The 13,545-nt window shown below is 38.5% G+C and overlaps 1 pseudogene; it reads right to left on the bottom strand.

Annotated features, from left to right (window-relative positions):
* Positions 1 to 1,603: 1,603 nt before the first annotated feature.
* On the bottom strand, positions 1,604 to 2,786 carry LOC101549820 (ubiquitin carboxyl-terminal hydrolase 12-like; annotated as a pseudogene).
* Positions 2,787 to 13,545: the final 10,759 nt, after the last annotated feature.

Raw genomic sequence — 13,545 nt, forward strand, 5'->3', positions numbered from 1 at the left:
CCAAATATCTTGGAAAGAGAGAAATAAACAAAAAAAATGTGATTTAGATTTATAAAATGACAAAGAAGAAATGTTTAAAGATACAAATATATAAATATATATAAATGAAAATATATAAAACATAGAGGAATTATATTATTTATAGAAATAATGTTTTAAAATATGTTCAAGAATGAAGATTCTTTATACTACAGTTTTGGTGATGCTATAGCTTTTATTTACTCAAGTAGTCAAAGTGAAATGTGTCATGTCCCCATTCCTCCATCTTACATATAATTAATCACTAAATCACATTATTTCTACTACCGAAATATTTCTTGAGTCTGTCCTCCCCTCTCATTTCACTGACAACTTAATTTGTTTACTCTCTTACTAACATGAATTATATCCATTTGTTTTCATCTCAACCTCTACAAAACGACTAGAATGCTTTCCTACAACACAAATCTCACCAGAGAAAACTAGGTCCTATGTGATTTTGATTTGCCTTTATTTCCTACATGAGTAGTTCTAAGGCTATTGTATTTTTGACTATATATACTTACATACACATATATATATGTGTGTGTATATGTACATATATATATATATACATATATATGTGTGTTTGTGTATACACCTTGGGGATCACTCCTTGTGATACTCCACTTAAGATGGTTCAGTACAAGTTTTCTTCTTCTTTTGTCCATCCTTGAACTAGAATGAAGTTCCCTTGTACAGCCTTGCTGTGGACCTCCAGGTTTACATGTGTAGTGCTTGAAACACTTGCAATTCTAGGAATTGGACTCTGGCCCTTGAGCAAGGAAAGCAGGCACGTGTGATGCCTGTGCAATCTGATCAGTCCTTCACAAATACTATTTTGAATTTATGTGTATGTGTGTGTGAGTGAGTGTATTAGAGAGATAGAGACAGAGACAGAGAGATTTTATAACTTTATTAAGTCATTAACTTAGTTCTCATCCACATTGATGATGGACTTTTGATGGCCCACTATCTAGTATTAATGGGCACCTAGATAATCAATGTATAAAGTTCATTTGGTGAATCTTATCCTCATTATGATTTCTGTACCGAAGTAGACAAATTCGATCTGGGACTTTCATTCCTTCATCCTTAGGCCCAGACAACTTTGTTGAACCTGGTGTCAGTGCGCACTTCAGGGATGCCCTCTTCCTTCATGGCAAATTTCTGGATCTCTTTGAGCACTGAGGTGCATTCTTCTTAAAAGCAGCGAGGTGGATGAGCTTGTGGATGTTGACTGTGTATTCTCCTCTTGGCTCTTCTTCTCTGTGTTCTTCCTTGCCAGAGCCATTCTGTCCAACACCACTATTTTAAAATTTAACATATTGTAATTTTAGTACAGAAAGATAGTAAAAGACCAATGCTCCCCCTACAAATAAAACCCTACGTGCAGTGTTTATCATTGCAAAAACAAAATACATTTCAATTTTAACAAAAATATGAGTGTAGAAAGGCAATAGAAAAGTTAAGATTTTAAAATATATATTTTGTGCAAAGTGTGCTACTGCCCCCTGAGCTTCCTGCATTTCTCTTTTCTAAAAAAAAAGAAAAGAAAAACAGAATGAAAGAAAAGAAAAAAAAATCAGTGCTTTATCTTTTCCAAATAACCAGAGAATAAACTAGCAGAAAGTATCTCTTCATCACTGTTCTCCCTGTCCCAGGACTCATAGAAAAGAATGTAACCAGACTCAGAGTTCTTTGAGATATCTGATGTCAGTCCGTAGAAATCTTCAATCGCTTGTGTATCTATTTTCTCTACAATGTCCTCATCAAACAACAACCAAAACTCATGACCCTTAACTACTGCAATGTGATGGCCTCGATTTGGACCACTTCCACAGTGAACCACGTCGGCAACAAGGTCGTACATTCGGTCAGGGTTGGTTGCATCACCTGAAGTGTTTAAACAGATGAAGTTCTAAACGAAAAACTACCCCATAAGAAAGTTTTGTGTATCCATGAAGCTGATCATCTATTTGAATCTCTTAAGGTGTAGGGCTAGGATCATGGGTAGTTTTTTAACTTTCATCTGTTTGTGTGCTTCCTGTTGCCTGCGACATTCTTCACAGTAATATTTATATTAACTGCACAGAGTTTCTGTGTTGCTAAAACCCCGTAGGCAATGAGTAGTAGATGTGTTTTGTTCCACGTCAACAGAAAGGTCTAAGAAATCTTCATCTTTGCTGCTTATAGTTTCACCAGTAAGACATCTGGTTTCATTAGTTAGTGTTCCTTGAAATGTATCATGGAGCCAGGTTGGGTCTGGTGTGCTGTTGTTATTTTCACCGTGGAAATTACTATTAGGTAGACGGCCATTTGTTTTTCCTGCTTTCTCTCTTCTTGCAGAATATCGGCAATTGCATCTAGTAGGTAATTTAAGAATTCATAGGCAACCTGCTGCATGCAGTTGTCAAAAAGCTCATTTTCTTTCCGTAATCTTGTTATGAACTTCTTTTGTGGGATAACTCCAACCTTTATCTTCTGAGTGGCTATGCTCTGAAAGAGATCTGCTAAGCAAGTAAGAAGGTTCTCCTTCTTCCTAGGCTGACTCTTGTATGCTAGAACATTTTCCCGAAATGGACGGCAAAAATAAAGTGCTTGAAGTAAAGAATTGCAATAGCAGGTATTTCCAAAATTGACTAATGTAAAATAATGCTCATTGACTGGGAACTGTTCAGGACCAATCTCTTTCTTTAATGCCAGGCATTGACACCCATGGTACAGATGGAAGCGAACTACTTAGAGACTGTCATTAGGGTTTTCATCCGCCCAGCGCCATCTCCCAACCAATTACGGCAAGAGCGGGCAGGGAAGTAGGGGGACCGGGCGGCCCACTCGCACCGCAACCGGCGGGCGGACCCCGAGCCGCCTCCGACCCATACACCGAGCCGGCTCCTCGGCTGCAGCTGTAGTCACAGCCGCCCAGTGCCCCGGCCTAAAAATATATATTTTCTATTTATCTATCTATATATTTATCTCAACAATAGCAAGTGAAAAAGATTTTTCAGGAATCTTCACCAACACTGCCTTCTAGATAGTACACAAAATTCTGGCTAAAAGTTATAAAGTTCTCATGAGCAAGCCTCTATAGAACTTAAATAGAGGTAATTTTCATAATCGTCGGGAAATTTACAAGATATCTAGCCAGATTTTAGCTAAAACAAACATGCATATTTTTAAAAAAATCTTTCTTAGATGGCAAATAATTCCATGGTTGCTTAATAATTCCTATCATATTCTGATTCTATTCACTATCTATACCTAGAAACACTTTTAAAAACTTTTTTTTAATGTCTAATAAGTGTATTAGACATTATACCTACCACAAAGTTCCAGCACCATCCCACTTTTCCAAAGACCTTTATCCAGTTTCTGCTTTCAAATCTCTTGAATCCTAAAATGCGAATTTCTTAGAATTCTAAACCAAGCTCAATATTTTGTATTTGGTACATAGTTCATCTGAAGGGAACACCTTTTTGTGTATCTTGATACAGACTTTGATGAGAGGATTTGTATTGGCACATTGAAGGGAAAGTGAAGTTCAGGTTTCTTTTGAAAAAAATATAGAAAAGAGCATATTGCCTGGCAAATAAAACACATTAGAAGAAGGCAAGAAAGGAAATCAGGTAAGAAGGAGCCAGAAAGCTGTTTCAAAGGCAAAGTTAAGGGCTTATTAATAGTATCAAGAGAATACACTTTAATCAAATTATTATGGTTGGGGTGGAAAGTGGGGAGGGGAAGGAAACCAAGTAATCATGTTAATAAAATTGGTTACTTTAAATCATGCCAGCACACAGGGTAGCCAGCCATCCAGCCAGATAATGAAAATAGCTTGGGAGCAGGAACAATATTTAAACAGGGGAACATCAGGCAGCTCTCTCTTTGACTCCTTACCTGCACCCAGGCGGAAGGCAGACAAGTCACAGCTTTTACTTAGGTGGCCTGAGAACAAATAAGAGTCAAAGGGACAAAGAACCAAAGGCTTATGGATCTTAAGAGGCAGGGCTTGGAACCACATGACAGAAGAGAGTGTAGCAAGCATTAGTGAGCAGCGGTGGTCATGGGGTTCCAGATTCAGACAGACCCTAGATTGAGTACAGTGTGGACAACTCCTAATCTTTGGAAGCTGGTGGGGAGGGACTTAGAACTACTTACCTAAACTTCATAAACATCAGGAGTTTTGATGCTAATTTTACACAATAGTTTAAGGACATAAGAGCAAAACCAGTTTTATAGTAACCAAATCGTGTCCTATGTTCAGAGAGATAGCACAGTGGGGAAGACAGCTGGCTTGGGTTAATTTCTGGCACTGCCTATGGTCCCCCAAGCACCACCAGGACTAATCCCTGAGCACAGAGTCAGGAGTAAGGCCCAGCACCTCCCACTGTGGCCTCCAAAATGAAACCAAAAAGACTAAAAATAAAACTACACAGAACAAAATAAGATAGCATTAATAGAATGATATTCTTCACAAACTCAGAATCAAAAAAGCACTATTATCAGTAAACAGAGACCCAAAGAAATATAAATTGTTTAATAAAAGGCAGGTTTTTGGCAACACTCCCTTGCAGGTTGAAGAAAAGTGTTATCAAACCCAGGCTCAAAGGTCAGTTTCTGAAGAGACAAGTATTGATGCTAAATGAGAGTTTTACTTAATTAGAAATTGAGCTCCCATTTGACCCAATAATACCACTCCTGGGAATATATCCCAGAGAGGCAAAAAGGTATGGTAGAAATGACATCTGAATTTGTATGTTCATTGCAACACTGTTTATAATAGCCAAAATCTGGAAAAAAATGGAGTGCCCAAAAACAGATGACTGATTAAAGAAACACTGGCATATCTACACGATGGAATACTATGCAGCTGTTAGAAAAGATGAAGTCATAAATTTTGCATATAAGTGGATCAACCTTGAAAGTAACATGTTAAGGGAAATGAGTCAGAAAAAGAGAGACAGACATAGAAAGATCGCACTCATCTGTGGAATATAAAGTAGTAGAGTGGGGACTAACACCTAGGAGTAGTAGAGATAAGGACCAGGAGGTCTGCCCCACAGCTTGGAAACTGGCCTCACATTCTGGGGGAAAAGGCAGCTGAGTTAGAGAAGGGAACACCAAGTAGAGGATGTTGGGAGGACCCATTCAGTTTGAAAGATGCATGCCAAAATTAGACCATAGACCGAACGTGAAGGCTACTCAATACCTCTATTGCAAACTACAACACCCAAAAGGAGAGAAAACAAAAGGGAATGCCTTGCCACAGAGGTAGGGTGGGGTAGTGGGTGATGGGGTGGAGGTGGGGGGAGGGATACTGGGATCATTGGTGGAGGAGAATGGGCACTGGTGGTGAACGATCACTGTATGACTGAAATGCAAACATGGAAGTTCATAAGTTTGTAACCGTACCTCATGGTGATTCACTAATAAAAAAACAAAACAAAAACAACAACAAATAAAAGAGAATTTTTTTCAGCCACTAGTAACCTGAGAAGATTCTGGCCTTTTTATCCCCTAAACCTATTTCATTCCTAAGTAGATGTTAGTGGTTTTTATAGGACTTGTTGGAAAAGTAAGTTAGCAGAAAACTATAGGACATTGATCAATGGAAGGAGGGGCTATGATAAGCTTCAGGAGTTCTTCCAAGAGGGTCTGATATTTCTCCACCATCATCCTTCTGTCACCCATAACTGCAGCGGTCTATTAAACACAGAGCATGAGAACATTTCTTAAGATTGGAAAATAGAACGAGAGCATTTGTAAGTGGAAGTTGGAATTGCTAATGCTTGCTCACTCAGGGAAGCATTCTTATTCCCAGAGAGGTGGCAGCCACACACTCAGGACACTCTACCACCTATAGGTGACACCTGTGCTATCAGCGAACTTGTCTCGACTTATCTACCTCTCCACTCTGTACCTAAAGATTTAAAAAATGTTGCTGGAAATAAATCTTATTTTCCATTGGGAGATCTGGGATATGAGTGGTCACACCCAGTCAGGGTTTAGGATGGAAGTGGAAGCAATAACCCCTGCATTTTCTCCCTTGCCTCTGGAAATCTGCTTTTAAAAACTCCCTCTATGTGACTAAATTGTTTGTGTTTAAAGGGGCCCTGACTTTTCAGAGGCAATCAAATTATCCAAACCAAGTGAAATTTGAATTTATAGGATTAACTTTGTCTATCTGAGATGTTTGGGGAGAAAAAACTTTTTTCAGATTTAGTGATAATAAGTGGAAACAGGAATGAAACCCCCAAATCCCAGGAATTTTATAGTTTCTGAAATGAGGACACCATAGAGTTACTGAGTAAAACAGTAACCATGACAGCTTCGATTACAAATTTAATATTTGTGAGCTGGGGGTATGGATGCTGAACTGCTGAATTTTGTGTTAGAAATAATTATTTGGCAGGATTCAGGAAATATATGTGTGTGCATTGTCTTGATGATGATTATTATATAATCACCACAAACTGAATTTTTTAAATTTATAAACATCAAATTACCTTTCCCCCCCTTCAACTTTAATCCTTGGGTGCTATTTTACTTGATTTTAGCTCCCTAATTTATGAGTCAACTGTTTAACTGTTTTAATTTTATTGGAAGCATTTAGTAGACTTAAAATTAAGTGTCTATGTTTACAATTTAACCAATGCTTTAACATTTTTCTTTATATATAAAACTATAAAAGCTTTAAATTATAATATGTTTTGGATGTAAAGGATTCTGTTATCAGAGAAGAAATAAACTTGACCTTACCAACTAAAAACAGGAAAGTTACAGAGTTTAGCTCAATTTCCAGCTTATTTTTTTTTCTTGCTGTATCTTTTTAAAATTTTGTTTTAAGGTAGAAAAAATCTACAACTACTGATATAATTCTAGAATCAAAATAGATTTATCTAATCTTTGTTATCTGCAAAGTTGTAATATTAGAATTAATAGATACGAAAAATGAATTTATGTGAAAATCATTTTATCTAATCACAGGGTTATTAAGTCCTTGTCTAAGAATTTGTTAAGCTGCTACTTTGGAGGTGTCTACAGTGCAGAAATTTCAGACCCAGTGAGCCCCACTGAATGTGGAAGGGGGCAGTGCCTGATGAGACTCTGAGAAATATGGGAGTTGGGGCCAGGTTACTCACCCCAACTCCAAAAAAAGATACCAGAGCTCTCAGCCTGGGTGCCAGGTATCTGAAGTTATTTGCAGATTGGCATGTCTGCAGAGGATATCAAGCCCTTGGAGTAGCTGTAGTGATGGAGTGAAGGTGTTGCCACCTGAACTTTGGCCTGGTGGGCATTCAGCCTGCCTACCTCCTAGTGGGCACTCTGGAGTATTCAACTGCCAGGGGCTGGTGATTTCAGTTAAGTCCAGCAGCTTGGATGCATCTCTGGGCAATTTAGCTGGGGTTGGGGAAGCAGAACTCATTTGGTTGGTGTGTGAGTCAGCATCAGGACAGCTGTGGGATATGGGCTTCTAGCTAATTTTTTAAGAAAACTGAAACAATGATCAATTTTATAAAATAAAATATAGTAGTTGAATTTCTGAAACTCTGTGAACAGTTCTGAATTTTCTTTGGCCATAAAACCATGCTGGGGGGGCTGGAGCGAAATCACAGCAGGTAGGGCGTTTGCCTTGCATGCGGCCAACGCGGGTTCGATTCTCAGCATTCCATATGGTTCCATGAGCACCGCCAGGGGTAATTCCTGAGTGCAGAGCCAGGAGTGACCCCTGTGCATCGCCAGGTGTGACCCAAAAAGCAAAAAAAAAATGCTGGGAAGAGGTCACTGTCATTGTCATCCCATTGCTCATCAATTTGCTCAAGTGGGCACCAGTAACGTCTCCATTGTGAGACTTGTTGTTACTGTTTTTGGCATATTGAATATGCCACGGGTAACTTACCAGGCTCTGCCGTGCAGGCGGGATACTCTCAGTAGCTTGCTGGGCTCTCCGAAAGGGATGGAGGAATCAACCCAGGTTGGCAGCTTGCAAGGCGAACACCCTACCTGCTGTACTATCGCTCCAGCTCTGGGAAGAGGTTAAAAAAAAAAACCTCATTTATTGAATAAGCAATTTTATATATATATATTTATTTATTGCTTTTTGGATCACACCCGGCGATGCACATGGGTCACTCCTGGCTCTGTACTCAGGAATTACCCCTGGCGGTGCTCAGGGGACCATATGGGATGCTGGGAATCCAACATGAATTGGCCACGTGCAAGGCAAACACCTACCTGCTGTGCTATTGCTCCAGTCCCTGAATAAGCAATTTTAAAGGGATTAGAATTTGCTAAATTCAGTAACTCCTGCATTCTTATTTTCCCTTGCAAACATTACGAACATAAAGAAGCATTTTAACCAACGAATAATTATGAAAGATTTGTCGTTAGCAAGTCACTTAGTTTTAATCCATGTAAAAAAACAAGGCACCAAAGCAAGAAACTAGTAACTTTTCTTCTTCAAAATTTTAGCAATTTATGAAATGCGCACCTAGGTGAGACAAGACACCTGAAGTTTTGGAAAAGCGTCGAAACTCGAACTGTAGCCCAGGATCACCATCCATGTGGGGCCCCTCCCCTGCGAGTACAGCACTGGAAGAGGGGCCTGACCTCATGCCGACACCCTTTAATTTCTCCTTTCATCGTGCGCTGAGCTCATATCTCCGCCTCTCTTACCTATTATGAGGGTATCAAAGTGACCTCTACTATATGGCCTAACATGGCTATCAAAACCATCCTGTCTATCAAAACCATGTTAGGCCAGGTACTAGCGATCACTATTTTAGAAAACAGTTTATGTAAATAAATATGTACTTTCAATAAAGTAAACTGTTGAGAAAAAAAGTTTTAGAGGTTTATTTTCTTCAAAATCTGATATAGACAATGAGGATGGTTGACATACAGGGATCTACAGAATAATGCCTCACTGCATCCACAGAGGGAAATGAAGGCGTAGTAACTGGGATCACAATTTCATCTTCATTCAGAGAGAATCTGGAACCTGGTAACAAATCAGTAACCTTGAGGGGAGTGTCAATTGTTTTCTATATAGAACTGGCAGTGTGATGCAAAAGTAATCCCCCAGGGTTAATAAACACCAAATGACCACTAGATGTTTCTAGGCATTACAACACTATGGATTCTAGGAAAAAAATTAAAACTAGACATAACTTCTCTTGACAGCCCAAAGCAATCTGCACTAATTAATGCAGAAATACCACATGTCCACCATGCCTCTCTTTATTGTTTACAAATTTTGTTCCTATTCATTGTTGTTGTTTTGTTTTTAATCCTCAAAATAATCCAGAGTAAATAATCTTGGAGGAATTGAGAAAAAATTAAATTCGTATGAGAAACAGTAGAGAATTAATGCTAATCTGCTATATGGCTTGCTTATAATGTTTCCTCATTCCTAAAAACAGTATCCATAGTAATTTAACTTTCTATTTCATAATCATTTTGCTCACAAAATATACACCAATGTTTTTAGATTTATTGAGTTTCATAAAACCCTTGTATCTGGTAAAGATAAGAAAGTTTCTGAGAAAGGTAGATGGCAATGAACCTTTTACATATTCAATTGCAGCTGGGAATTTGGGTAGAGATATTATTTAAAAGAATGTTTAAATCACACTCTTGAACATGTTCAATTTTCAATGGGTTTATTATCCCTTTCACTGTCATTGTCACTGTCATCCTGTTGCTCATCAATTTGCTCAAGCGGCACCAGTAACATCTCCATTGTGAGACTTGTTGTTACTGTTTTTGGCATATCGAACACACCACAGGTAGTTTGCCAGGCTCTATTGTCTGTTTTTTCTAATTCCCAAGTCTGATTATATGAGATTCTTTCTAAAAATTCACATGATTAGACATTGCCTAAAATGGGGTACAGATTTATAGCATGATCTATAACTTTCTCTTCTAACCTATGTTTCACATCATGAATCTGTTAAAACAGAATCATTTTTTTGCATTCAAATAAAATTGTCTACCTTTAAACATACTTAATTTTTCTGCTTCTCTGCATTTTGCTTTCCCCCTAAATTCCAACTATTGAATTTTCACCCATTTATTTGGAAGTTGTCCTCCTACATGAAAACAAAACTGTAGCCTTAAAAAAACATTCACCCCTTTTTGTATTTCAATCAGTTATATATGTGCTGACCTCACTTCTCTACCTACATATTCAATAAATTATTGTTTGAATTTTTCAGTTAAAATTTTAAAACACTGTATTTGTAACTATAGAGAAATAAATATCTATCTCCATCTCCATTTCTCTCCATTTAGCTTATTCCAATGCTTAACTCTATATTTTTTGACACAGGCAAACGTTATAATTCATGAATTTGTGTCTTTTATTGCTTTTTTAAAAATTTGAATTACTGTTAGATACACCATTACAAAGCTAATCTGATTGGTTTCAGTCATACAGTGTTCCAACACCCATCCTTCCACCAGTGTGCATCTCCCACCAGCAATATCCCCAGTATTCCTTCCACCAACTCCTCAATCCATCCTGCCTCTATAGAAGGAACTTATCTTATCTCACTTTCTCTTTCTCTCTTTCTCTTTCTCTTTCTCTTTCTCTTTCTCTTTCTCTCTCTCTTGGGCATATGACTTGCAATATAGATACTGATATGTCATCATGTTTGGTCCTTTACCCACTTTCAACAGGCAGCTCGGATCCAGAGCTATCATTTCCAGCCATCATTGTCATAGTGCTCCCTTTTCTATTCAAACTGTCATCTCCCCCCGAATTTGAGGCTGACTTCCAACCATAAACCAATCAATCCTCCTGGCCCTTGTATCTCCTGTCGTTGGGTAGTAGTCTCTTACTGTTTTTTTTTTTTTAATACCCCACAAATGAGTGAAATAATTCTGTCTGTGCCTGTCTTGCTAAACTATTCCACTCAGCATGATACTCTGCATGTCCATCCATTTATAAGCAAATTTCATGACTTCATTTTTTCTAACAGCTTCATAGTATGCCATTGTGTAGATTTACCATAGTTTCTTCAACCAGTTATCTGTTCTCGCGTTATTTCCATATTCTGATTACTGTGAATAGTGCTACAATGAATATAAAAGTACAGATGGCATTTCTGCTGTGTGTTTTTTGCACCCCTGAGCTATATACTCCAAAGTGGTATTGCTGGGTCATGTGGTACCTTGATTTCTAGGGTTTTTTTTTTTTTTTTGGTTTTTGGGTCACACCCGGCGATGCACAGGGGTTACTCCTGGCTCTTCACTCAGGAATTACCCCTGGCGGTGCTCAGGGGACCATATGGGATGCTGGGATTAGAACCCAGGTCGGCCCATGCAAGGCAAACGCCCTACCCTCTGTGCTATTGCTCCAGCCCCGATTTTTAGTTTTTTGAGCAATGACAATATTGTTTTCCAAAAAGGCTGAACCAGACAGCACTCTCACCAGCAGTGAATGAGAGTCCCTTTTTCCCCACATCTATATCAGCACTGATTGTACTTGTTCTTCTGGATATGTGCCAGTCTCTGTGGTATAAGATGATATTTTGCTGGTGTTTTGATTTGAATCTCCCTGCTGATTAGGGCTATAGAACATATATTAATATGCCTTTTGGCAATTTATATTCCTTCTTTAAGGAAATTTCTATTGATTTCTTCTCCCCATGATTTGATGGAGTTGGATTTTTTTCTTTTTTTAAAGTTCTACCAGTGCCTTATATATACTGGTTGTTAATTCTTTATGTGATGGGTATTTGGGTAAATAATTTTTCCCATTCCTTGGACTGTCTCTGCATCTTGGTCACCATTTCTTTTGAGATACAGAAGCTTATTAGTTTCATGTAGCCACATTTGTTTATCTTTGCTTCCATTTGTGTGGTCAGCGGTGTTTCATCTTTAAAGAGGCCTTTAGCTTCCATGTCATGGAGTGGTCAGCCTACATTTTCCTCCATGTACCTTTTGGATTCAACTCTGTTTTTTTGGTGGAGGGAATAGCAAAAAAGGGTGGATTGGTATGGCATGACAACTCAGACAAATTCAGTTATCACACTGAAGAGACAAGTTTCAAAGAGGAAAAATGATTATTTTCCATCTACAAAGATAAATACATCTAAACTAGACCTATTTGGGATGCTAATTTTTTTAAGTACAATTTTCAAATGGGGGAAATTCTTTTTTTTAATTTTTATTAGTGAATCACCGTGGGGTACAGTTACAGACTTACACACTTTCATGCTTGCGTTTCAGTCACACAATGATGGAATACTCATCCCTCTATCAGTCCCCATTCTCCACCACCAATGATCCAAGTATCCCTTCCACCACCCCAACACCTTTTCCCCTACCCCCACTCCACCTCTGTGGCAGGGCATTCCTTTTTGTTCTCTCTTTCCTTTTGGGTACTGTAGTTTCCACCAGAGGCATTGAGTGGCCATTGTGTTCCATCTATAGTCTACATTCGGGTCGCATCTCCTAACCAGAGCTGATCCTCCAAATACCCTTTACTTGGTGGTCCCTTCTCTGTCTAAGCTGCATTTTCCCCCAGCATTTGAGGCCAGCTTCTGAGCCATAGAATAAACCTTCTGGTCCTAATCTCTACTATTCTTCAATGTTAGTCTCCCATTCTGTTACTTTATATTTCACAGAAGAGTGCAATATTTCTATGTCTCTCCCTCTCTTTCTGACTCATTTCACTTAACATGATATTTTCCATGTTGATCCATTTATATGCAAATTTCATTACTTCATCTTTTCTAACAGCTGAATAGTATTCAATTGTGTAGATGTACCAAAGTTTCTGTAACCAGACATCTGTTCTTAGGCACTTGGGTTTTTTCCAGATTTTGGCTATTGTAAACAGTGCAGCAATGAACATACAAGTGCAGTTATCATTCCTACTATACACTTTTGCCTTTCCAAGATATATTCCCAATGAGGGAAATTCGGTTTTTTTTTTGGTTTATTTATTTTTTTAATTTTATTTTTTTATTGAATCACCATGTGGAAAGTTACAAAGCTTTCAGGCTTAAGTCTCAGTTATATAATGCTCGAACACCCATCCCTTTACCAGTGAACATATTCCAGCTCCAAGAATCACAGTATACTGCCCCCTCCACCCCCCACCCCGCCTGTGTAGCTGATAAATTTCACTTTACTTTCTCTTTACTTTGATTACATTCAATATTTCAACAAAAAACTCACTATTATTGTTTGGAGTTTCAATGGGGAGAATTATTAACCTATTTAACAAACTTGTGAATATTAATATGGGTGTTGTGAAATTATGTGAAACATTCTAGAAATATGTGTTCAAGTTATAACTTTAAAAAATATCACAAAGAGGCTCGCCACCGAGAAGTGAACCTGGGGGCCGCACGTGTGCGGCCTCTTTGCAGCTGCACGAGCATGATTCCAGAGGCCAGCTAAACTACTTTTGGTATCAGCAGCTCCTTGCAGAATATCTCCAGACTGAGAACTAAGCCGCAGCCCCATGCCTGCCCAGGAGTGGAAAGGTATTTCTCTCTCTCGCCTTTTCCTTGC

The sequence above is a fragment of the Sorex araneus genome, chromosome 1 (assembly GCF_027595985.1).
Source record: "Sorex araneus isolate mSorAra2 chromosome 1, mSorAra2.pri, whole genome shotgun sequence".
NCBI lineage: Eukaryota > Metazoa > Chordata > Mammalia > Eulipotyphla > Soricidae > Sorex > Sorex araneus.